The 25,777-nt window shown below is 42.8% G+C and overlaps 2 long non-coding RNA genes across 2 annotated transcripts in view; both read right to left on the bottom strand.

Annotated features, from left to right (window-relative positions):
- Positions 1 to 2,412: 2,412 nt before the first annotated feature.
- LOC132210665 (uncharacterized) lies at positions 2,413 to 10,591 on the bottom strand. Its single transcript, XR_009446812.1, has 3 exons — positions 8,818 to 10,591; positions 4,228 to 4,299; positions 2,413 to 2,821 (listed from the first exon to the last, which is right to left on the bottom strand). It is a non-coding gene; the product is annotated as an uncharacterized LOC132210665 (long non-coding RNA).
- Positions 10,592 to 14,484: 3,893 nt separating this feature from the next.
- LOC125460017 (uncharacterized) overlaps positions 14,485 to 25,777 on the bottom strand; it is a 30,441-nt gene continuing 19,148 nt past the window's right edge. The window contains exons 3-4 of the long non-coding RNA XR_007249157.1: positions 19,088 to 19,164; positions 14,485 to 14,612 (exon numbers count right to left, since the gene is read on the bottom strand). This is a non-coding gene — a long non-coding RNA (uncharacterized LOC125460017). The remainder of the gene's footprint in view (positions 14,613 to 19,087; positions 19,165 to 25,777) is intronic.

Below are 25,777 nucleotides of genomic sequence, written 5' to 3'. Positions count from 1 at the left end.
AATTGAATCCAACCCATCTCCTGCACTTCTGACCTCACCCCTTCTCTTCCCTCCAGCAACAGCGATGGCGTTCCCTGTATCCCTACCTACCATCCCACCAGCATCCATATCCAGAAGATCATCAGACGCCATTTCCACCACCTCTAGCAGGATGCCACCACCAGACACATATTTCCCTCCCCTCCCTTGTCCGCCTTCCGCACGGACTGTTCCCTCCGACACAGCCTGGTCCATACTTCCTTCGACCCCAACACCTCCCAACAGGCTTATGGCACCTTCCCCTGTAACCAGCGAAGGTGCAACACCTGCCTATTTATCTCCTCTCTCCCCAGTATCCAAGGTCCCACACATACCTTCCAGCACTTCCAAGAATCTAGTCTACTGCATTTGCTGCTCACATTGTAGTCTCCTCTACACTAGGGAAAGAAAGCGTAGACTTGGCGACCACTTCGCAGAGCATCTACGTTCTGCTCACAAAAAAGACCCTAAACTACCTGTTGTATCAGTGATAATGGAACTGCAGATATTGGAGAATCCAAGATAACAAAGTGTGGAGCTGGATGAACACAGCAGGCCAAGCAGCATCTCAGGAGCACAAAAGCTAACGTTTCGGGCCTAGACCTTTCATCAGAGAGGGGGATGGGGAGAGGGAACTGGAATAAATAGGGAGAGAGGGGGAGGCGGACCGAAGATGGAGAGAAAACAAGATAGGTAGAGAGGAGAGTATAGGTGGGGAGGTGGGGAGGGGATAGGTCAGTCCAGGGAAGATGGACAAGTCAAGGAGGTGGGATGAGGTGGTAGGTAGGAAATGGAGGTGCAGCTTGAGGTGGGAGGAAGGGATGGGTGAGAGGAAGAAAATCTCCCCTTCCCCCACTGCATCCCAAAACCAGCCCAGTTCTTCCCCTCCCCCCACTGCATCACAAAACCAGCCCAGCTCGTCCCCTCCCCCCACTGCAACCCAAAACCGGCCCAGCCTGTCTCTGCATCCCTAACCTGTTCTTCCTCTCACCCATCCCTTTCTCCTACCTCAAGCCGCACCAGGCCTTGTTACCACATAGCCTGTCATTACACACACCCCCGTTGTAAGTCACTAACAGTCCCCATTTACAACTATTCATCCTCCCAGCCTGATCGTTAGCAACTCCTTCATCTGCCCAACTGTCTTTTTCTCTCTTTGGTCTCGATCCTATTGTTTACTCCCTATGCCATCCTATTTTCTGCATAATAACTGACATTTTCTCAGCCACCACCTGTTCTGAGGAAGATAGAGACAGAAAGGTTAGCTTTCTGAGGGAGAGAGCCACCTCATGGAAGGCAGGTCAGGGAGTGAGATGGCACTCATTGTGAATGAAAGGACAGTAATGGAGACGGACCTACCTTTTCCAGCTGAGACTCAAGTAGGATAACTTTCTGGGTTTCTCCCACCATAGAACACCTTCCTCTACTCTCAAGATTGATACCAAGTGTTAAAGAGCACCCCCACCACGCCCCCATCCCCACCCGCAATGGTGAGGGCTTCAAATGGGATAGGGATTGACCAGCCTTGGCCTGGACAGACCTCTATTAAATTGTAGAAAGGTTGGCCATACAAGACAGGGGTACAGAAGGTCCAAGTTCAAGTTTTACCTGGCACAGAAATAAAACTAATTTGTGTAATAAGATCCCATATTTAATCAACCATGCATATTCAATTCATGATTGACCTCAGCCTGGGTATGAGAAGGAATGGTCACTAAAATTGGCACCAAAATCTCTTCTGTAATGAGTTCCTGTAGATGGCAGTTAATAAAACATCACGGTCCACCTTCTACCAGACAGGTAGTCACATTTCTTGCTGGTAATTAATGAAGCTCAGCAGTAAACAATATATCCATGAATAGGATGAAGGAGACCCCCCAGGTGGAAAGCTTCTGGAAACCAATATCACTTGTTTCCTCACAGTACCTAACACTCACCAAAGATCATATCTCAAGTTCTCCTTCGCTGGATTCTAAAATTAATATTCTCTGAAAAATATCTGTGTTTGAATAACTCAATGCTCAATGTTTCCACTGCTAACTAGGGAATCTGTTCCCTCTTGTAGGTTCCCTACAGTGTGGAAGCAGGCCATTCAGCCCATCAAGTCCACTCTGACTCTCCGAAGAGAATCCCACCCGAACGCACCCCCGCTACCCTATTCCTGCAACTCTATACTTCCCATGATTAATCTATCTGGCCTACATATCCCTGGACTCTGTAAGCAGTTTAGCATGCTCGATCCACCCAACTCACATGTTTTTGCACAGTGGGAAGAAACTGGAGCACCCGGCAGAAATCCACATAGACACAGGGAGAATATGCCACCCAGTTAATGTGTGAAGTTAAATGACACCTCATCAGAACTTTATGTCATAGGATGATGATACCCAAGAACATTACAGCACTTACAATATGTACTAACCCCCATGTTATGCTTAGTGTCTGAACTGCTGGCTATAATAGTCAGGTCAAATATTGGTTCTTTCTTCTCACTGGTTCACTTACTCTTCCTCTGTGTACACTGTAGATTGCAATATAGCAGTTACAGAAGCATATCTTCAGGGTAATCAAAGACCAAATAGAATGTCCTACAAAAGGCATCTTCTAACACAAGGTGAATTTCAGATAGAAGTTTGATTGTGTGCTGTTAAAGAGCAATAATGTACCATCGCCAGTGAGGGCCTCCGTAACATTGGTTTTCATTGCAGTTATCTCCATAATCTGGAACATCTCCTCCCTTGGGCTCACTGGCTAAAAGCCCTGCCATCACCTGGTAAACCCTGTCGTTGGGCGACGCCTATTCCTGCAAGATACAGACAGAAAGAAATAGCAGAATATAGAACATAGAACATTACGCACAGTACGGACCCTTCGGGCCTTGATGTTGTGCCGACCTGTCATACCAATCTCAAGCCCATCTAACCTACACTATTCCTTGTACGTCCATATGCTTATCCAATGACGACTTAAATGTACCTAAAGTTGGCGAATCTACTACCGTTGCAGGCAAAGCGTTCCATTCCCTTACTACCCTCTGAGTAAAGAAACTACCTCTGACATCTGTCCTATATCTTTCACCCCTCCATTTAAAGCTATGCCCCCTCATGCTCGCCATCACCATCCTAGGAAAAAGGCTCTCCCTATCCATCCTCTCTAACCCTCTGATTATTTTATATGTTTCAATTAAATCACCTCTCAACCTTCTTCTCTCTAATGAAAACAGCCTCAAGTCCCTCAGCCTTTCCTCGTAAGGCCTTCCTTCCATACCAGGCAACATCCTAGTAAATCTCCTCTGCACTCTTTCCAAAGCTTCCACATCCTTCTTATAATGTGGTGACCAGAACTGTATGCAATACTCCAAGTGCGGCTGCACCAGAGTTTTGTACAGCTTCACCATAACCTCTTGGTTCCGGAACTTGATCCCTCTATTAATAAAAGCTAAAACACTGTATGCCTTCTTAACAGCCCTGTCAACCTGGGTGGCAACTTTCAAGGATCTGTGTACATGGATACCGATGTCTCTCTACTCATCTACACTACCAAGAATCTTACCATTAGCCCTGTACTTTGCCTTCTGGCTACTCATACCAAAGTGCATCACCTCACACTTGTCTGCATTAAACTCCATTTGCCACCTCTCAGCCCAGCTCTGCAGCTTATCTATGTCTGTCTGCAACCTACAGCATCCTTCGTCACTATCCGCAACTCCACGAACCTTAGTTTCGTCTTCAAATTTACTAACCCATCCGTCTATGCCCTCATCCAGGTCATTTATAAAAATGATAAACAGCAGTGGACCCAACACTGACCCTTGTGGTACACCACTAGTAACTGCTGTCCAGGATGAACATTTCCCATCAATTACCACTCTCTGTCTTCTTTCAGCAAACCAATTTCTGATCCAAACTGCTATATGTCCCACAATTTCATTCCTCCGCATTTTGTACAGTAGCCTACTGTGGGGAACCTTATCGAACGCCTTGCTGAAATCCATACACACCACGTCAACCGGTTTACTCTCATCTACCTGTTTGGTCACCTTCTCAAAGAACTCAATAAGATTCGTGAGGCACGACCTTCCCTTCACAAAACCGTGCTGACTATCCCTAATCAATTTATTATTTTCTAGATGTTTGTAAATCCTATCCCTTATAACCTTTTCCAACACTTTACCAACAACTGAGGTAAGGCTCACTGGTCTATAATTACCAGGGTTGTCTCTACTCCCCTTCTTGAACAGGGGAACCACATTTGCGATCCTCCAGTCGTCTGGCACTATTCCTGTAGACAATGACGAGTTAAAGATCAATGCCAAAGGCTCGGTAATCTCCTCCCTGGCTTCCCAGAGGATCCGAGGATAAATCCCATCCGGCCCAGGGGACTTATCTACCTTCACCCTCTGAAAGATTTCTAATACCTCTTCCTTGTGAACCTCAATCCCACCTAGTCTAGTAGCCTGTATCTCAGTATTCTCCTTGACAACATTGTTGTTTTCAAGAGTGAATACTGTTGAAAAATATTCATTTAGCGCTTCCCCTATCTCATCTGACTCCACACACAACTTACCACTACTATCTTTGATTGGACCTAATCTTACTTTCGTCATTCTTTTATTCCTTAAATACCTGTAGAAAGCCTTAGGGTTACCCTGATTCTATCTGCCAACAACTTCTCATGTCTTCTCCTGGCTCTTCTGAGCTCTCTCTTTAGGTCTTTCCTGGCTACCTCATAGCCCTCAAGTGCTCTAACTGAGCCTTCACATCTCATCCTAACATAAGCCTTCTTCTTCCTCTTGACCAGAGAATCCACCTCCTTCGTAAACCACGTCTCCCACAGTCTACAGCTTCCTCCCTGCCTGACAGGTACATATTTATCTAGGACACACAGGAGCTTTTCCTTGAAAAAGCTCCACATTTCTAATGTGCCCATCCCCTGCAGTTTCCTTCCCCATCCTATGCTCCCTAAATCTTGCCTAATCTCATCGTAATTGCCTTTCCCCCAGCTATAACTCTTGCCCAGTGGTATACACCTATCTCTTTCCATCACTAAAGTAAACATAACAGAATTGTGATCGCTATCACCAAAGTGCTCACCTACTTCCAAATCTAACACCTGGCCGGGCTCATTACCCAGTACCAAATCTAATGTGGCTTCACCCCTTGTTGGCCTACATCAGTGATTGCTTAGCACTTTATTTGGTTCCAGTGACCACCAAACCCAAACATCTGGACATATTGAGAGATTTGGACAGTGGAAGCTATGCAAGAGTGGAATAGAGTGTATCAATGTTAGACATGAGAGTAAGAGTGTTCAGGGCTATGGACTCCTTCAGGTCAGCAATGCAATCAATTGAAGTGATATTTTCATCATAGAATCCCTACAGTATGGAAATAGGCCCTTTGGCCCAACAAATCCACGCGAACCCTCCGAGCATCCCATCCAGACCCATCACCCTATAACTCACCTAATCTACACATCCCTTAATGTTATGGGCGGTTTAGCATGGCCAATCCACCTAACCTGCACATATTTGGGCTGTGGGAGGAAACCAGAGCACCCCTAAAGGAAACCTACGCAGACACAGGGAGAATGTGCAAACTATACATGGGCAGGCGCCCGAAGGAGGAATCAAACCTGGGTCCCTGTTGCTATAAGGCTGTAGTACTAACCACTGAGCCAACATGCCACCCTATGGTATGTGGTACTTTGAGCAGTAGGTCAGGTTGATGCTGGAGTGAAAAGTGCAAGGAAAGTTAAGCAAACATTTACTGGGATGGCAGCACTGACATATGAAGAGGGTGTGGATTGATTCATCCAGAACCAAGAATCTTGGCCATTTTGGGATAAGATGAAGAGAAATTTGTGAATCCAAAGAGCGGTGAGCTCGTGGAACTGTTTGCCACAGAATGCATCTGAGGCCAAAATACTGAATGTTTTCAAGAAGGAATTGGATATCGTGCTTCGGTATAAATTGATCAAATGGCATGGAGAGAAGCAGGATGGGGACTGAGTTAAAAGATCAGACATGATCATACTGAATGGTAGAACAGGCTCAGTGGGCCAAATGGACTACTGTTACTTCTATTTTCTGTGACTCTATGTTTAGTGAATGTCATGAAACCTGATGTCAGTGACCTTGAACGACCTCATGAGGTCATGAACTTTATTGCAGCGGGTCCCCATGATTGGACTCTGAGGATTAACGTCTGCAGTCATGTGCTCCAAGTCCCTTTGGAATGCCTTCTGTGAAGCTTCTCAGGCCAACTATGGAAATATAGCTCCTTCCTTGCTTTCCCCCTCCATGTTGAGAGTCCCCACCATCATGTAAACTGTGTAGCTTTGTCTCTGCCCTGATGTTCCATGCCAGTGAGTCACAGTCCCATTCTTGGTGGTCAACATCAGCCTCCTTTAAATCAGCGCAGATTCCATTTTAAGACTGACGGACCACCTTCGAGAGTTGGAAGCTATCTGCAATAAACCCAAGCTGTTGGGAATATTCTTATACTTGTGGCCAGCCAAGTACATGGGTTTACACTGGGGTCCCTGCTGAGGCCGCTCAAGCACAGAGGTGGCACATTCATTGGCCAGTGTCCGAATTGGAACAAACAAAGGTGACAGTCCATGAGCCACAGCACCCACCACCCACCACCCACCCTCCCCTTCCCCACGCCACTCAAAACATGAGCTGACCTTTTATTTTTCTTTAAATCAACCTATATCACTCATCAACCGCTTCCGAGATGTTATTATACACCTCTGGAGAGGTGGAACTTGAACCCAGGCCTCCTGGTCTGGGATAGGGACATTACCACTGTGTCACAAGACAGCCCTATTTTTGTCCTGAGTGCTTTGGTACTCCAAATATCAAATCGGAAGTAATAATTTTGTTCATCTGCTCTGGTTTGGCAGACAAGTCGCCTAACATAACAGGTGTGGTGCAGGACCCTCAGAGAAAGATGGAGCTGGGTCACTCTGTAGCTCAGTTCTGATATGTTGTCAGATGATAAGACCATGAAAACAAACACACACACGCGCACACACACGTGCGCGCGCACACACACACACAAACACAGACACATTTCTGGAATTATTTTGGAAAATGTAATGAGGTATAAATTAATATTTTGAGAGATCTAATGTTCAATCAGTATGCACTCTCTTTTGCATGTCCCCCTAGTATTATGCAAATTCTGGCAACATGGTATGAGTTCAATTGCATTGCTCAGTTCTGATGAAACATTAATGCAAGAAGTATATTTTAGTTGGCCAAGATTAATTGCATCCGTTACTTTCCAACTCTAAAGATATTCACAATGTGTAATCCTGATGGCTACTCCGTCAACAAGTTCAGAGGAAAATTAATATACAATCTTTTCCAGGAATCCTTGGAGAGTTTTATAAAACAGCGCCAACAACGGGGGAACAGTATACTGCGAGATGATGGTATTTATCAGGTATTCATTGAGCTTCTGCTATCATCTTTTAACCCTTTAATTGCCACATTTTTTTTTCATTTTATCAACTAAAACAACAACAGTTTTAAAAGCTTTTTGCTGACAGGGGCTGGATATAGTTTTGCCATTGACACCTCTTGCGGATTCACCTTCTGTTTCTTCATTTGTCCCAGTGTTGTTCCCATTGCCAATGAACTGTCTTCCCCATTTCTTTATCACTTCACCACTGCTATGCTTCCATCAATTGCAGGCCCGCCTTTCATTGATTTCTCCTTGGCTCCTCTCCCTGACCTCAGAAATTCCTCAAATACTGTTCATTATGCAGGTACTTTCAGTTGTGAAGAGAGGTAATTGACTTAAAATATGGCATTGAACTTTCCTGCGTGCATTGGGACCATTTCAAAATATTGGCCATGTGTTTCAGTGCCATGTCTACTCCCCTGGCCATTTCCCCATAGAACCATAGAATCCCTTTGGTGCGGAAACAGGCTGTTCAGTCCATCAAGTCCACTCTAACATTCTGAGGAGCATCCCACCTAGACCCACCCCTCTACCTAGTCCCAGTAACCCTGCATTCCCCATGGCTAACCCACCTAGCCGACACACACCTGAACACTACGGGCAATTTAGCATGGCCAATCCACCTAGCTTACACATCTTGGACTGTGATCAAAACCTGAGCACCCAAAGGAAACCCATGCAGATTCTGGGCGAATGCACAGACTCCACACAGTCACCTGAGGGTAGAATCAAACCTGGGTTTATGGTGATTCAAGGCTGCAGTGCTTACCACTGAGCTACCATGCTATGTGGATGGGTAGTCACTTAGAGGCCCCCTTAGAAAGGTGAGTGTGACACAATGAAACTGAGAGGGTGCTTCTTCTCATGGGAAAGTCTCGGACCAGAGGGCATAGTCTCAGAATTAAAGCACACCAATTTAAGCCTGAAAATAGGAGGAATTTCCTCTCTTAGAAGGTTCTTTGGAATGCCTTGCCATGGAGAGTTAAGGGGTACAGAGTTTTGTGTAAATTTAAGGCTGAGATATTATAGATTCACCCTCTGTAGGGGAAGCTAGGGTTACAGAAGCCGAAATAACAGGGTGTCGAGTTGAAGGAGCACAGTAGGCCAGGCAGCATCAGAGGGGCAGGAAAACTGACGTTTTGGGTCTGGACCTTTCTTCAGGATCAGCTTTCGTGCTCCTCTCATGCTGCCTGGCCTGCTGTGTTCATCCAGCTCTACACCTTGTTATCTCAGACTTCAGCATTGGCAGTTCCTACTATCCCTTATTGAAGCTGAACATTTCAGACTTGAAAGTCAGAGCAGGAACTGGGTGACTCCAGCTCACCGTCTGCTCCTCTGCACCTTCGCCTTGTGCATTAGTCACTGGTGTTAGAGGGCACACTCTATGGCCAGACACCACACGCTCCACATGTCCAGCGAGACGTACGAACCTCTGCAACATCGGGGCACTTTTCCAATTGGCAACTTGCAGTCATAAGAGGCGTGCAGCCCAGAAACAGGTACTTCAGTCCAACCAGTCCATGTTGAACATAATCGCAAACTAAACTAGTCCCACCTGCCTGCACATTGGCCCATATCCCTCCAAATCTTTCTTACTCAACTACTCACCTAAATTGCTTTTAAATTGGAAGTTTATTCCATATACACTCCATCCCTGTGCGAAAAAGTTATCCTGAGGTCCCTTTTAAATCTTTTTCCTTTCGTCTTATATCAATGTCCTCCAGTCTTGAAATTCCTCATCCTGGGGAAAATCCTTTTGCTATTCACTTCATCCATGCCTTTCATGCTTTTATAGACCTCTCACCCGTCAACCTCCGATACTCCAGTGAAAAAAGTCCCAGTCTACCCAGCCTCTCCTTACAACTCAAACACTCTAATCCAGGTAACATCCTGGTCAACCTTTTCTGCACCCTCTCCAATTTAATAATGCCTTTACTATAGCAGAGACCAGGAATCTCTGCCATGCTGAGAATGATTTGTAAATTCTTACTCTCTGTTTTCTATCAGTTAACCAATTCTCAATCACTTCGAGTATATTTGTCCCAATTCCTAACACTCTAATTTTAGATATTAGCCTCCGTGTTGGACTTTATCAGCAGCCTTCTGAAAATCCACATGCACCAATTTCACTAGATTTCCTCTGCCCATGCTGCCTGTAACATCCTCAAGAAGACTGTAGAAAATTGCCAAACATGACTTCCCTTTCATAAACTATGTTGACTCTGCTCCATTCCGCCATTTATTATGGACAGTGATCACATCCTTTAAAATAAATCATAATACGGTCCCTACTACATGCATCAAGCTAGCAGCCTGTTATCCTCTACTCTTGCTCTCCCTTGCCTTTTAATTAGTGCGGTTGAATTTACTAGTGCCCCTCCTGCCTGTTCTGTCATTCAGTTGGATCATGGATAATCTGCATTTTAACCCCACCTAAACTCATTGATTCAGTCGCCCTTAATATCTTTAGCTTTCAAAAATCTAGTAAATGCTTTTCCAATTAATCCCTAACGTCAACAACTTGCCCAGAAGAAGACTTCATATTTCTATTACACTGCATACAGAACCCTGTATTCAACATCATTCTCTGAATAACTTAGCTCTAGTTTTCAATGCTGTATTTGAATGATTAGAGTGATTTCCATAAAGTTTCAGTCAGTTGCAGATAGCTAGAGGCAATGCAGAGATGGGTGGTGACAGCAGGTTACTGTTGAAGATCTACAGGAGTGAGCAACAAGAGTTACAAGTTAAACATTTCAACAGGCTCCATCAGCAACACCACACAGCCTGCAGCAACTTTTTCAAGAAACATATTGCAACACAGGTTCCCTTTGCTGGCTGGCAGGATTTTACAAAAGAACGTCATGACTGTGCAAAGCTCCCAAGGCTTCACTCCAGACATGCAGTTCAGATAAACGATTTGCTGTAAAATTACGCCGCTGGACCCATTTTCAAGGTGGCAGCTCTGGCATGATAGGTAGTGTTCGGGCTCCTGAGCCCATCTGCTCCAGTCCTGTGACATCCTTTTACATAGCGGATAACAAGGTGCAGAGCTGGATGAAGACAGCAGGCTAAGCAGCATCAGAGGAGCAGGAAAGTTGATGTTTCGGGCCGAGACCCTTCTTCAGAAATGGGAGAGGGGAAGGGGATTCTGAAATAAATTTATAATGTCCCGATTTATTTCAGAATCCCCTTCCCCTCCCCCATTTATGAAGAAGGATCCAGACTTGAAACATCAGCCTTCCTTCTCCTTTGATGCTGCTTGGCCTGCTGTCTTCATCCAGCTCTACACCTTGTTATCTCAGATTCCCCAGCATCTTCAGTTCCTACTATCTTTGAAACATCCTTTTATACTTCTCCTTTTCATCTTTTTCTTTTTTCATCTTCGAGGCCAGAGCAGAGTCAACGGGGCATTGGCTGCAATATTGGCCGCATGGATTGGGATTCCTGGTAGCAGCGGCAGGGCCCAGCGTGTAGGTAGGCCCAGAGCCTGGACTCTTGGTGGTGTCAGCAGGCCATCAACCTTGTCATTGCTGTAATCAGAGCGGAGTCTCCTTGAGCTTCGGAACACCTTGCAGGGACCTTGTAAAAAGCCGGGAGCAATGCATGAGCCTGAATTTGAAGAGAAGATGAACTCTATTCAAGTCATCTTTTGTTATTATAGAGTCATAAAATCATAGTCACACAGCATGGAAGCAAACCCTTCGATCCAACCAGTCTGTGTGGAATATAATCCCAAACTAAACTAGTCCCACCTGCCTGCTCCTGGCCCATATCACTCCAAATCTTTTCTATTCATGTATCTATCAAAATGTCTTTTAAACATAGTCATTAGGGACAGCACGGTGGTTCAGTGGTTAGCACTGCAGCCTCACAGTGCCAGGGACCCGGGTTCGATTCCAGCCTTGGGCGACTGTCTGTATGGAGTTTGCACATTCTCTCCGTGTCTGTGTGGGTTTCCTCTGGGTGCTCCGGTTTCCTCCCACAGTCCAAAGATGTGCAGGTTAGGTGGATTGGCCATGCTAAATTGCCCAAAGTGCTCAGGGGTGTGTGGGTTATAGGGGGATGGGTCTGGGTGGGATTCTCCAAGGGGCGGTGTGGACTTGTTGGGCCGAAGGGCCTGTTTCCACACTGTAGGGAATCTAATCTAATCAAGTCATTATACCTGCAATCACCACTTCCTCAGGAAGTCCACTTCACACGCAAACCATACTCTGTGTAAAAGGTTTGCCTCTTATGTCTTTTTAAAATCTCACTCCTCACACCTTAAAAATGTATGCCCTGGTTTTGAAATCCTCCATCCTAGGGAAAAGACATTAACTTCATCCAGACTTCTCATTATTTCACAAACTTCCACCAGGTCACCTCTCAAGCTCCTATGCTTCAGTGAAAAACATCCCAGCCTATCCAGCCTTTCTTTATAACTCAAAACTTCTGTATCAGGTAAGATCCTGTTAAATCTCTTCTGAACCCTCTCCAACTTGAATCATATCCTTCCTATAACTGGGAGACCAGAACTGGACATAGTATTCCAGAAGAGGCCTCACTAATATCATGTGCAACGTTAATGTGACTTCCCAACTCCTGTAATAAAAAGACTGGGCAATTTTGATTCTTCATAACTCAATATGTCGCCACAGTGTGGCAACAAAACTCTTTTCACTGCATCTTCCCAGATATTTGTAACAATAGAGTCATTAATTCATTCTCAATTCTATTGAAATATGTCTTGTCCATCACAACACATACCCCAAAATTTATTTTCACATTTCTGTACTCTACTCCTGAATAAATGGCCTTCATTGGTACCTGGTTCATGTCTATGGGTGCCAACTTTCCACGTGGCACTTCTGCAATGGTCAAATCTGGGAGCCTGGACATTGAGCGCTCGCAACCTTTGCTCTATCATTTCAAACAGCTCATTCAAGGCTGAGCATGGCCTATTTGACAGCAGCCAATGGAAAGGCTGTCTAATCTGGATCAGATAAAGATAGAACCTAGCAATTTTAAATCATGATAAACTAAAAACGGTGAAGTTGCAAGGCATTTCAGGAGCCACATTGAACAATCCACCAAAATGTGATGATCAGGCTTAAGACGATACTCAAAGAAGTGAACAGAATGTTAACATTTTATCAGATGGATGGAGTATAAAAATGGAGACATTTCATTACATTTGTACAAAGCCCTAGTCCAAAAGTTTTCAAGCTATGTGCCACAGTAAGGTGAAAAGTGTGCTATGAAATTCTCTGGAAGCGGTGCTGCTCCTCAGATTCCAATAATGGGAATACGAGGAGGTTCAGCGTGCACATGTGTGGACATTTGTCACCATGCATGCACAAAGAGAAGGAAAATCCATTCAGTTATGCAATCCACTTGTTCACATGCCAGACAAAACATTCAGTCTGCTCATGCAGAGTGATTTATAGAATCCTTACAGTGTGGAAACAGGATGTTCAGCCCAACAAGTCCACACTGCCCCTCTGAAGAGCATCCCACCCAGACTCATTCCCCTAATTTCCTGTGTATAATCCACAACCATAAACATCCCTGAACACTACAGACAATTTAGCATGGCCAATCCACCTACCTTGCACATCTTTGGACTGTGGAAGGAAACCAGAGCACCTGGAGGAAACCCACGCAGAATGTACAAACTCCACACAGACAGTCACCCAATGCTAGAATTGAACCTGGGCCCCTGGTACACTGAGGCAGCAGTGCTAACCACTGAGCCACCACACTACCCCATGTAACACAGGTTGCATTTCTGGCCTGAGAAGAAACAGTGTGACTAGGAATGTGATGGTCTGGTGGTATTAACACTGAACTAGTAACTCAGAGAGCCAGTTAATATCCAAGGAAAGTGGGCTTGGATACCACCAAGCCAGATTGTGAAATTCGAATTTGATAAAAGTCTGGAATTAAGAGTCTAATGATGATCATGAACCATTGTCAATTGTTGGAATAAAAAAAAAATCTGGTTCACTTATATCTGTTAGGAAAGGGCACTACTGGCCTGACTTCAGAACCACAGCAACATGGTTGATTCTTAGCTGCCCTCTGGGCAGTTAGGGATGGGCAACAAATGCTGATCTAGTCAGCGACACAATCACCCAGTGAACGAATAGGAGAAAGTGCAGCAAAGAGATGAATTAAAATAACTGATGAACTGGCCTTCCTCTCTGCCTGGACACATTTCCATGTTAGCACACACTTTACAGAGAACATTTTCAGATTTTTTCTTAATTATACCTCTGACTTAAGTCTGTGAAAAAAAAGAAAATATTTCTTGTCAAAAGAGGTGGATTCCCTTGCTAATTCAGTCAATGAATCGTCTGAATCCAAAGGATTGAAAAAGCAAGGGCTGTTCTGAGACAGTACAATGAAAGCAATCTGGACTTTGGGTTTTCGTGGACAGGGGTTGTTTCTTGCCTCATTCTTGAATGTCTCATCCTCAGAGAAGTTGGGAGTTACTATAATGGTACCAAGTTAAGGTGCCATTTGCAAATACTTCCAGAGCTTGACAGAACAAAACATCAAGAAGCCCCAATGTCTGATGGAGTGAGTGTAGGTATTGGATACAGCTCAAGAGGATTGTTACCTGGTGCCTGAACTTGGACCACAATCATAGAAACCTTATACCATTGCCAAAGCCTTAACCAGGCGTGCATGCAAAACGATCTTAAGTGTGATGTTCAAAGCAAAAGTGATCGACAAAATTTCACTCTCTGAAAATAGTTAAACAGCAGATTGACAGCATGTCAGCAGATATTGAGGAGTTTCTGCTAGAGATGTTAACTACTCATGAGCAGTTTGCTTTACAAATTGAAGAGTCCACCAATATTAAGGGAAACTGCCAGCTGCTGGCCAACACTCAGTTTGTTGATGGGAACACCATTCAGGAAAATATTTTCTTTTAGAAGGAGATATTTTGATCAGTAAAGAAACATTTTGGATACCTAGATGAAGGAAAACAAACTTGCCTGGGCCATGTCTGTTCTGACAGAGCAACATCCATGATGGGGAAAGTCAAAGGAATTGCCAGGAAAATGAAAGAACAAAATCCTGATTTTCAGATCACCCATTGAATCCTCTTTCACCATGAAGTTCTTGCAGCTAAAACAATATAATTAGAGTTAGCTGCTTCATTACAGCAAAACATGAAAATCACTAATAAAAACCAGAAGAACAGGATGCTGTAAATCAGAAACAAAAGCAGAAATTGCTGGAAAAGCTCAGCAGATTTGGCAGGAATTCCAGTCTTTTGTCTTGAACATGTAATATTGAGATAAAACATTGTGTAAAGATAATGTAAAGTAGGGAAGTGCTTTCCATTGTGACTTCTCAATTGCTATTGTGCCATAATTATTGCAATACACACAGGAATGTGCTGCAGGTAATGCAATTAAATTTGCTAGTGAAAATTGACCATTCATTCCCCAAGGACACTTGTCTACTCACTTTTTGCATTCTGCAGAGACGGACAACATATTTTCTAATGAGACTTTTAATAAACTTATAGGGTGTCAACCACAGACGCCAATTATTAATTAGGGAGAGTGAGACTTACAAGTTTTGGATTAGTAATAGTTTGACATAATGCCAGATATTTCTCTGCTTGCAGAGAAAAGACTGTATCCTTTTAGATTCACAGTACACACCACACAGCACAGAAATATACATAGGGTACCACCCTTTATCATAGCATCACATTATTGCAAATCTTAGATACTTATACTTACGTTGTGTCTCTCACATAATATCTCATGGTGATTCTGCGACGGTGAATGGAGCAAATCATCAACAGATGTGATCTTGACATAACATTGAGAAGGCCTTGCATTCTCAATCAATGTCAGCCCCCTAGCTATTTTCCATTCATAGTTATGCCCATATTAGAACAGTGCTCTCCTAAAGATTTTTCTGAGTGCCAATAATCGTTATGCTCCTCGACCTCTCCTGCAGGACATGTCACCAACTCAGTGAATACAAAGTGTCCTTATCCAAAAAACACACACTAAATGTTGAAACCAATGATAACTATACTAGCACAGCCAAGTTCATGAAGTTTGAAGATAGACATTGCATTCTGATTTTTGTATTTTTGTTTAGATGCAGGTATTTACCAGGATGGCTGCAAAATTTCACTGCAAGGAATTTGATACCTGTTGTGTTTTTGTGTAGCTATGGTATGTTGCAATGTGCAGACGATCTGGAGCTGAAGAGTTGATTACAAATGAAACTGATTGGTTGCAATCTAACTAAGCAGTTTGATATTGGAGAAAAAGCAATATAGAAATGGACAGAGAGAGAGAGAAAAAAAAAATACAGAAAAGTGTGTGCAGGCCTTCTCCCAGCCCAGAAGCAGCCTGCATTCTCAGTCAAAAACTCAAATTGAACCTTTTGCTGTCTTTTCTGGAGCATTTGCTGTGAGCTATTGCAGATGAATTGATATATCAGAAACAATTTCCCAAGTGGTTCAATCACTATGTAGAGAATCATAAAATACCTCCTGTTTAGGAACGGGATGAAAGCAAGACAAAAACTGAAATAACTATTGATGCTGTAAGTCAGAAACAGAAACTGTGAGAAAAGTTCAGCACGTGGTAGCATCCATGAAGAGAAATCAAAGTTAACATTTCAGGTCCGGCGACTCTTCCTCAATTCTGAGAAAGGATCAGCCAACTCAAAACATTAACTCTCACTTTTCTTCACAGATGCTGCCAGACCTGCTGCGCTTTTCCAGCAACTTCTGTTTTTGTTCTTTGTTGCTACAGTCTAATTACTTGTAGTCAATAATATTTCCATTTCATTACTAAAAGCTGGTTCATCTCTCCATTACAGCAGGTCAAATAGCATCGATGGAGAGAGAGTAAGCTAACATTTCGATTCTAGTTGACTCTTCATGAAGTGAATTGTGAAGGAGACAGCATTTATGTGATAGTTTTGCGGGGATGCTGGTGTGGGCTAGTGGGTGTGGGATGCTAATGGAGAAAAGATGTTGATAATTCAGATTAAGGTTGTTAACTTCCCCCCTTCTGCCAAATTGTAGCATAAATGATCTCCCATACACTTAACTTCATCTCTGATAAACAGTCAACTCGGCTCAAAACATTAGCTTGCTCTCTCTCCATGGGTGCTGTCTGACCCACTGTGATCCCCAGCATTTGTTGTTTTCGGTACAGATTCCAACATCTGCAATAATTTGCTCCTCCCTTTCCCCATCAACCTTGCCCTGAAAGTCTGGTGCATTGGGTTACAGTGATCACCTTAAAAGAAAATCTAACATTCATATCAGCTGCAAGGATAGTGGGGCTTCATTTATAGTGTGTCACGCTAATGGGTTGTAACACAGTCATACACCCAAACATCTTCCATGTGGTGACCTGGTCAATGTGCCATGACTGACTAGGTTCCTGCTCTTCGCTACAAGGGAACCTGGAACTAGGATTTGAAGATTGCTGATCCCAGGGTGGAAATGTCAAATACTAGGAGGCATAGGTTTAAGGTGAGAGCGGAAAAGTGTAAGGGAGATGTGTGAGGAAAGTTTATTGCACAGAGGGTGATAGGTGTCGAGAACACATTGCCTGGGGAGGCGATAGAAGCAGATAAATTACCATTGCTTAAGAGGCATTTAGATAAACATATGATCAAGCAAGGAATAGAGGGACATGGATTATGTGCAGGTAGATGGGATTAGTTTAGAATAGCATCACTGTCATCACAGACATAATGAACCAAAGGGCCTGTTCCTGTGCTGTACTGTTCTACGTTTATGATGAATGGGAGGCAGTTATTGATGGTCATGCTTGGAAATACATTGCAAGAGGTGAGCAGAAATGTCATGTTCAGCGAGCAGAAAACAGGGCCCAGAGAGATCATTTCTCCAGCATCTCCTCAGCTCACTATCATCCTGTCAGGGAGTTACATGCTGGGAGTAGGGTTCCCAAGCTGAAGCTGAACACAAAGTTAACCAACACAACACAAAACCTCCTCTTGCGAAATGGGAGTCTGTCATCAAGCTGCAAAAAAAGTTCACTTTGAAAAGTCACAAGGCTATGAGAACTGCTATACAAACAGGTCTACTTTTATGACAATTACAGCTCTTGAGTTTTAGATTATGCTTTGACTTTATGAACAGAAACAATAACAATTGTATACAAATAAAAGCACATTTAACATGCTTTTTAGGTGGTTCAGAGGAACAGAATGAGCACTGAGGAAGAAAAGGAGATATTAGGAGAAATAATGATGATAAAATCTACCACTTTGTGCAAAGTTAACAGGCATGTTATATTAGAAGAGAGGCAGAAAAGTTCAGGGAGTGAATTTAAGTACTTCGAGTTGTGACAGCTGAAGCGTAGTAGACCAATCAAAATTGAGGATACTTCAGATGTTAGAATTGAGGAAGATTTCATGGCTGGTGAAGATTTCAGAGATAGGGATGATAGAAGAGTTTTAAAAAGAGGATGAAAATTGTAGAGACTATATGTTGTTTGACTGGGAGCCAGTTCAGGCCAATGAGCTTGGTGATGCTGGGTGAAGAATAATTGGTCTAACTTACATCAGGGACAAAAGTTTTTTTGGATAATCCCAAGTTTATGAAGGATTGAATGTGGAGAGCTAACCAGGAGTACAGTGGACTTGTTAAGCTTTGTGGCAGCTAATCGATGATCAAGGGTTTTAACAACAGACAAGCTGAAACAGGCATGGAATTGGATGGAAGTGCAAACAGGTGATCTTTGTGTTTATTACATAATTGGAAAATTATTTCAGGGCCAACCTTTGGACCAAGATTATGAACAATTCGGTTCAGTCTCAGATATTTGCCAAAAATAGGGAATGAGTCCTGAAAACAATTTAATTACTGAAGCTTACATCCAGATTTTAAAAAATTGGACTGTATTGGTAGGTTGACAAATTGAGCGAAGTAACAGCACCTCTAGAACCATATGCTTTTACTTAGTATTTCCTCTGTTCCAATTATGACGGAATCTATCATTTGAAATCTTGCTTTTTGTCGCAGATGCTAACTGAATAGGAAAACTGAAAAGAGAAACTTAAGAAGAAAACCTGATTCCTCCAGCTTTTAAGGAAATTAAGACTGAAACTGAGTTTTGAAAGGAAAATTTCTGTGCAGATTGACAGAGCTTGAGTCAGATAAAAGGGCACAGAATTCTCAGAGCTCAGTGGATGTCAATGCTCCAGTGGTGCCGTATAGGCAGATTGGAGGAGATCGAGACTCAACACAGAAGCATAGGCATTGTTACTGCAGGTGGCCCTGTTACTGGAATGCAATATTGGCTGATCTACACCACCCAGAACATCATAAGCAAAGTTGAAGAGCTTCTGCAAGACATGTTCCATTTCTGGAGTGGACTATGGAAGTCAAGTTAATCGTATTCTATTAGTGGTTTCAGTTGAGGCCAGATCAAAGAAGAAAATGAGCTGATCTTATTTTTGTGTTTAAGACAGGTTTTTGAAGGACTTTGCATAAAACCCCTTTATTTGGTCTAAAGCTTCTGGTCTAAGTATCAAAAGTGCACAACTTGGATTTCGTTCAACTTCACTCAATTCAGTCATTTTCTTACCTATTTCTTCTGTGATGCCCAAACCACCTCCATGAGACAAACTCAGCGCATAGGATTTCATGACAACCAGTTTACACCTATTAATAACAAAGAAATAAAAGTCTGGTTGCATGATTCAAAATTATTAACATACAGGAGTAAATAGAGCATAAGAACTAGGAGTAACAGCAGACAATTCAGTCCCTTGAACCTGCTCCACTATTCAGTACAGACTGATTACCTCCCTAATTGCCGTGGGACTGAGTACCTCACTAGATCAGAGGCCAGTTAAAAAGTCAAGTGCATGTAGGCCAGACAGAATAAGCATTATAAATTTCCTTCTCCAAAGCACAATGATGAACCAAATAGGTTTTTATAGCCATCAATAATAGTTTCAATCACTATGATTGAGACTGGATTTCAATTCCACAATTAATTGCCTATTAATTGAATTTAAATTCCTCCCCTCATTCAGCACCATAATGGTACTGGAATCCATGTCAACAGAAGATTAATCTGGGTCTCTGGATCACTCATCCAGTTACATTATCAAGAGTAGAGCTGTAGGAATCCCAACGTGGATCCTGATCATTTAGATCATTGAGGAAGGGGAACTCGTTCAGGTGATTCTGGACTAATGTCCACCAGAAATCTACTCTCACTGTATCAATGAAGCAGTCTGGTAAACGTGTGCATACTGGAAGTTACACATATTAACAGGCAGGGCTTTGCTCTTTACAGGCAAAGAAGAACATGTGCCCACACAGTGCCTGCTTCAATTTGAAACAAATATGTGACTTTGCTTATTGGTTAATTTCTCAGGGCAATTCCCATAACCAATCAGAGTCAAAGATAACAAAGTGTGGAGCTGGATGAACACAGCAGGCCAAGCAACATCTTAGGAGCACAAAAGCTGGCGTTTCAGGCCAAGACCAATCATCAGAAAAGGGGGAGGAGGAGAGGGCTTTGAAATAAATAGGGAGAGGCGGGAAGCAGATCAAAGAGACCCCCTGAAGTTTGTCTGAAGGAAGGAGGGTAACTTCTTCAGGTTCGGCATGTGACGTTTCTCTCTCTCCCTGGAAGAGGCTTCGCAGTGAGGTTAAAATCCTATCAGAGATAATGGGAACTGCAGATGTTGGAGAATCCGAGATAACAAAGTGTGGAGCTGAATGAACAAAGCAGGCCAAGCAGCATCTTAGGAGCACAAAAGCTGACGTTTTGGGCCTAGACACTTCAACAGAAAAGGGGGAGGGAGAGTGGGTTCTGAAATAAATAGGGAGAGAGAAACATCAGCTTGCCTCACCTGAAGAAGTCACCCTCCTCCCTCCGGACAAACCTCAGGAATTTCTTTGATCCGGCTCCCCCCAGCCTCTCTATTTATTTCAGAGCTCTGTCCCCATCCCCCTTTTCTGATGGAGGGTCTAGGCCCGAAACGTCAGCTTCTGTGCTCCTAAGATGCTGCTTGGCCTGCTGTGGTCATCCAGCTCCACATTTTGTATTCTCGGATTCTCCAGCATCTGCAGTTCCCACCAATCAGAGTGAACTTGCCTGGTTTGAGATGTAAACAGATCCTTGCAGTTAATTGTCAATTATCATTAACTGTTGCTTTCTCCACAGTGAGGCAAAACCAATCAGAGTCTACTTGTCAACTATACAGCACTCTCCTATCCAACAGTATGAACATTGGTTTACCCCTTGATTGGTATTCTTGCAAATTGTCCTGGTGACTGTAAAGGAAAAAGCTTCAATAGTAATTTTTTTTCAGGTTTACTCAAAACCAGAAAAATGTTGTTTTTAAATAAATGGATTAAGATAAAAACAAAATGAAAGAAAAATTCTGGTTTGACTGAAATTAAACAAACCACAGCAAGAATGAGCTGCCAACAGAAAATGTTGAAAGTGCACATCATCCGAAATGATAGATCAATCTATGCCTCAATGCGTAACTCACATGAGAGGCTTCAATCAACTCAAAAACTATAAATTCACTTTCAGGTTCATACTGCTCTGAATTTTCGACATTTATGCTTTCAGGAAGAGGAATTGAGATAATCAAAAACCAAAGTCCATAAACATAGAAAAAACACAAGCAAAATAATCAAGAAGAAATACAACCGAAAGTTATAAACTTGAAATTGCACAGTGCAATGTATCTGTATCATAGCGGAGAGGATCATATCAAATTCCTCATTTACTGGAGGTGTTAACCAATTTCAAATATGACTGCAATTTGATATAAACACATGAACTGTGCACATTGTCACTTTGAGATCAGTTTGTTTTGTATGTTAGTGCTGCTGACAAGCAAAGCAATGGCGCCTCGAATTTTTTCTCCATTTTAATAATTTGTCCTGTATAATCAAAGCTGTTACCTTCCCCTCTTCCCCAAACAAGGTACTTTTCTTCCTCCTGAATTGTACCTTCTCAATGGGCCTCAGTGTAGTTGATTGTTCGAATATGCAATGAATTAGACTTACATCTGGAATGCACCTATTGGAAGCAGGGTGGCATTTGGCCGACCTCAATTTCCGTAGTTAATGCCTTTCTATCCAGAGACAGCAGCACTAAGCTTGTACGACAGCTGTCAAGTCAGGAGAAGGCGAAAATCTTACACATGTACAGTTGAGTGCACCCAGAGAGCTCAGCAAACATTACACGATTGCTGGAGAAATTAGCTGAGAACAACTTGTTGGCTCTTGGTTTGCATTTTAAATGTTAAAACAGTCCACTAGACTAGCAGATGATGTTGTAAATGTCAGAATCATACAGCACGGATGCAAATCAGTCGACCCTTTGGGCGGAACTTAATTGGAGAGCCGCCAAGAGCTCTGTGTCGCCTCTTTTTTGGGAAAATGCACTGTATCAAATGCAAATGAGGCATACAATTGGGTAGTCTTGCAGAAGAGAGAGGCTGAGGGGCTCGGGTAAATAATGTAGATAGGGCGGTTAAGAAGTTGTTTAGCGTGCTTGCCTTCAATGCTCAGCCCTTTGAGGAGAGGAGTTGGGGCATTATATTGAGGTTATACAGAATATTTGTGAAGCTTCTTTTGCAGTACTGTGCCCAGTTCTGGTCATCCTGTCGTAGGAAGGATCTTATTATTAAACTGGAGACAGTTCAGTAAAAAAAAACAGGATTTTGCCAGGAAATGGGGGTTTTCAGTTATAAGGAGAGGCTGGATAAGCTAGGACTTTTTTCAGTGGAGTGTAAGAGGTTGAGAGGGTGACCTTATAGAGGTTTATAAAAGCGTAAGAAGTATGGATAAGGTGAGTGGCAGGTGTCATTTCCCTAATGTGAGATATTTCAAGACAAGGGGACATATTTTTAAGGTGAGAGGGGAAACAGTTACAGAAGACATGAGTGACACTGTCTTTACACATATTCATGTATGGAATGAACTTCCAAAGGAAGTGATAGATGCGTTGTACGGTTACAATATTTAAAAGATATTTAAAATAAGTACATGAATTAAAAATATTTGGAGGGATCTCGACCAAGCGCAGGTGGGTGGAACCAGTTTAATTTTGGATTATGGTCGGCATGGACTGGTTGGATTGAAGGGTCTGTTTCTGTGCTGTATGGCTTTATAATTGTGCTGTATTGGCCTGCCTTGAGATCAAGAACACACTAGAAGTCTCAGCCATTAAGAGTTGCTATAATAAGAGTAGGAGTAGAAGTAGGCAGTTCAGCCCATCGCATCTATTGTGCCATTCAATGAGATCATGGCTAATCTGATGACCTTCAACTCCACTTTCTTGTCTTGGTCCCATACACTTAATTCCCCTATTGACTAAAAGGTCTCTTGATCTATCCCTGAATATACTTAATGATCCAGCCTCAACAGTCATCTACAATAAAGAATTCTACAGATTCACTATTTTCAGAGAGAGAAATTCCACTTTACCTCTGTCTTAAGCGTGCAAAGCTGCATTCGGAGATTTTGACTACCGGTCTCAGTCTCTCCCACCAGGGGAAACAACCTTTCCAGATCTACCTGTCAAGACCCCTAAGAATCTTGAACAAAAACAGAAATTGCTGGAGAATTTCAGCCAGTCTGCTTGCAGTGGCGGAGAGAGAAACACAATTGGTATTTGGAGTCCAATGATTTTTCTCTAAAAATAAAAACTGAAAGAACTGCAGATTCTGTAAATCAGGAACAAAAACAAAGTTGCTGGACAAGCTTAGCAGGTCTGGCAGCATCTGTGAAGGTAAAAACAGAGTTAACATTTTGGGTCCGGTAACCCTTCTTCAGAACTTAGTTCAGAACTAGAGGAACTGTCACCGGACTCAAAATGTTAACTCTGTTTTTCCCTTCACAGATGCTGCCAGACCTGCTGAGCTTTTCCAGCAACTTCTGTTTTTGTCCCTGACTTTTCTTCAGAATCTGATTTGCTTCAATCAGGACGTCTCTCATTTTTCTTAACTCCAGTGAGTACAAACCCAAGCTACTCACCCTGCCCTCATAAGACAATCCCTCTATTCCCAGGATCAGCCCAGTGAATTTTCTCTGAACTGTCTCCAATTCCAGTATGTATATATATATAGGAAATGATATATTTTCTTCGATATGGGGCATGAATTTTTTTCACAGTATTCCATCTGTGGCCTGACTTGTACATATTCATTCCCTTTCTTAATATTGTTGTTTAATCTGCTTACGCTGTTCTATCAGGGAACACATCCCAAAATACACTACAAACAGATCTTTTTTCCTCATTTCAACTCTGACCTTTTTGCCAGTTATTGTAAATGAATGCCCTCAAAAACAAACCTTCCTGCTGTTTCACAGCTCAATATCTATATATTGAATTATGAATCAAAAGATTTTCAGACATTTACGAGAGTTTAATTGTAAATCTATAGTTTAGAATTAACAACAGTTTCCACCTTTCCTTTCTAGACCCTTTCCTTGGCCAGCTGCCAACTCCTCACTGGGAATATATTAAGTTCTTATTTTTATGAGTAAATCTTCACCAATGAACAACTTACAAATACAGAAGCTGCTGTAAAAGGTCAGCAGGTCTGGCAACATCTGTGAAAAGAAATCAGAATTAACATTTCCTCTGAACATTCTGAGGAAGGGTCACCAGGCCTGAAATGTTAAGTTTGATTTCTCTTCACACATGCTGCTGGGCCTGCTGAGCTTTTACAGCAACTTCTGTTTTTGCTCTTGATTTACAGCATCTGCAGTTCTTTCGGTTTCTACAACTTACAAATGCAGACCACTGGGGCATTGCAACAATAACAAAAAAGGGAGGAGGGAAGGAAGATGCTCAATGAAAATGGTTTTAGTGGGGGAGACAATGCATTCCAGCCCCTGCAGTGCCACCTCTTTCTAGATACTTCAACATTACTAGCAGACACTACTTTGTCCCTCTCCAGAGTCAGCTGGGCACAAACATAGCCATAGAGAACAAGCAGCCAGCCAGGATTGATGAACCATTTCACTGCCCACCGCTTTGACCTTTTGATGACAACCTTAACCAAGTCCACAAAGTGGGTGTCTGACCTCCCCACCCCACCTCCATACCACGAGTCAAAACATCAGAAGCATAACGGCTAATTTGCTGTCAATAAAAAGCAAAAGATTTTCCAAATAACTCAAAAAAGCAGTGCAACTGCCTTCAGCCAGCGGGCACATTATCGACAGGCTTCATAGCACTTCAGAGTAAACAATTAGGTTGGGAGTCCATAAACCACCTTCTTCTATGACTGTATGTGACTCCTGCATGCAACACTCTCCACTCATGTCCCCAATGGCTGGCTGAAGTGATATGAACTAAAAGTGTCATCACAAATGTACTGTAAAATTATCCAGTGTTTGCAATGCAAAAATTTAGCTCTCAAAGTAGCAACATCCATGAATAAAGTGGTAAAGAAGCCATAAGGCAGGCCCTCCTTTATTAGTCTGGGCGTTGAGTATAAAATTTGGCAAGTTATGTTGCAGCTGTATAAAACTTTAGTTAGGTCACATTTGGTGTATCATGTGCAGTTCTGTTCAGCACACTATAGGAAGGATGTGGAAGCTTTGGAGAGGGTCCAAAAGTGTTTTTCACTAGCATGTTGCCTGGATTGGAGTGTATTAGCTGTAAGGAGAGGTTGACAAACTTGGAACGTGTTTGCAAGAGTGTGGGAAGTTGAGGGGTAACCTGATAGAACGATATGAAATGACAAGAGGCATTGGGTGGTGTGGATAGTTGGAGGCTTTTTCTTAGGGTGGAAATGTCAAATACAAGGAACATAGATTTGGCCTGAGAGGGAGAAAATTTAAAGGAGATGTCTGAGGAAACTTTTTCACACAAAGGCTGGTAGGTGCCTGAAACATACTGCGAGGGGAGATGGTAGAAGCAGATATGATAATAATGTTTGAGAGACATTGAGGCAAACACATGAACAGGCAGGGAATTGAGGGATATGGAATATGTGCAAGTAGATGGGATTCTTTAGAAAGGCGTTGTGGTCAGCACAGGCATAGTGGGCTGAAATGGCCTGCTCTGTTCTGTACTATTCTACGATCTTACCAAAGTGAGAAAGAGACCAGGTCTGTTCAATCTTTCTCCACAGTTTATTCTGTAATTCTAAATCATGTCTGTTTTGCACCTGCTACTACAGATCTACATATTTCTCATTATGCTGAGACCAGAGCCTCATACAGAATTGTCCACAGTGTGTGGTTCTTTTCTGCTTCATTGTGCTTTTAACTCCACTGCAGG

The sequence above is a fragment of the Stegostoma tigrinum genome, chromosome 16, assembly GCF_030684315.1.
Source record: "Stegostoma tigrinum isolate sSteTig4 chromosome 16, sSteTig4.hap1, whole genome shotgun sequence".
NCBI lineage: Eukaryota > Metazoa > Chordata > Chondrichthyes > Orectolobiformes > Stegostomatidae > Stegostoma > Stegostoma tigrinum.
Note: the sequence above shows the minus strand (reverse complement) of the source record. Positions and strands in the feature narration are given on the sequence as shown.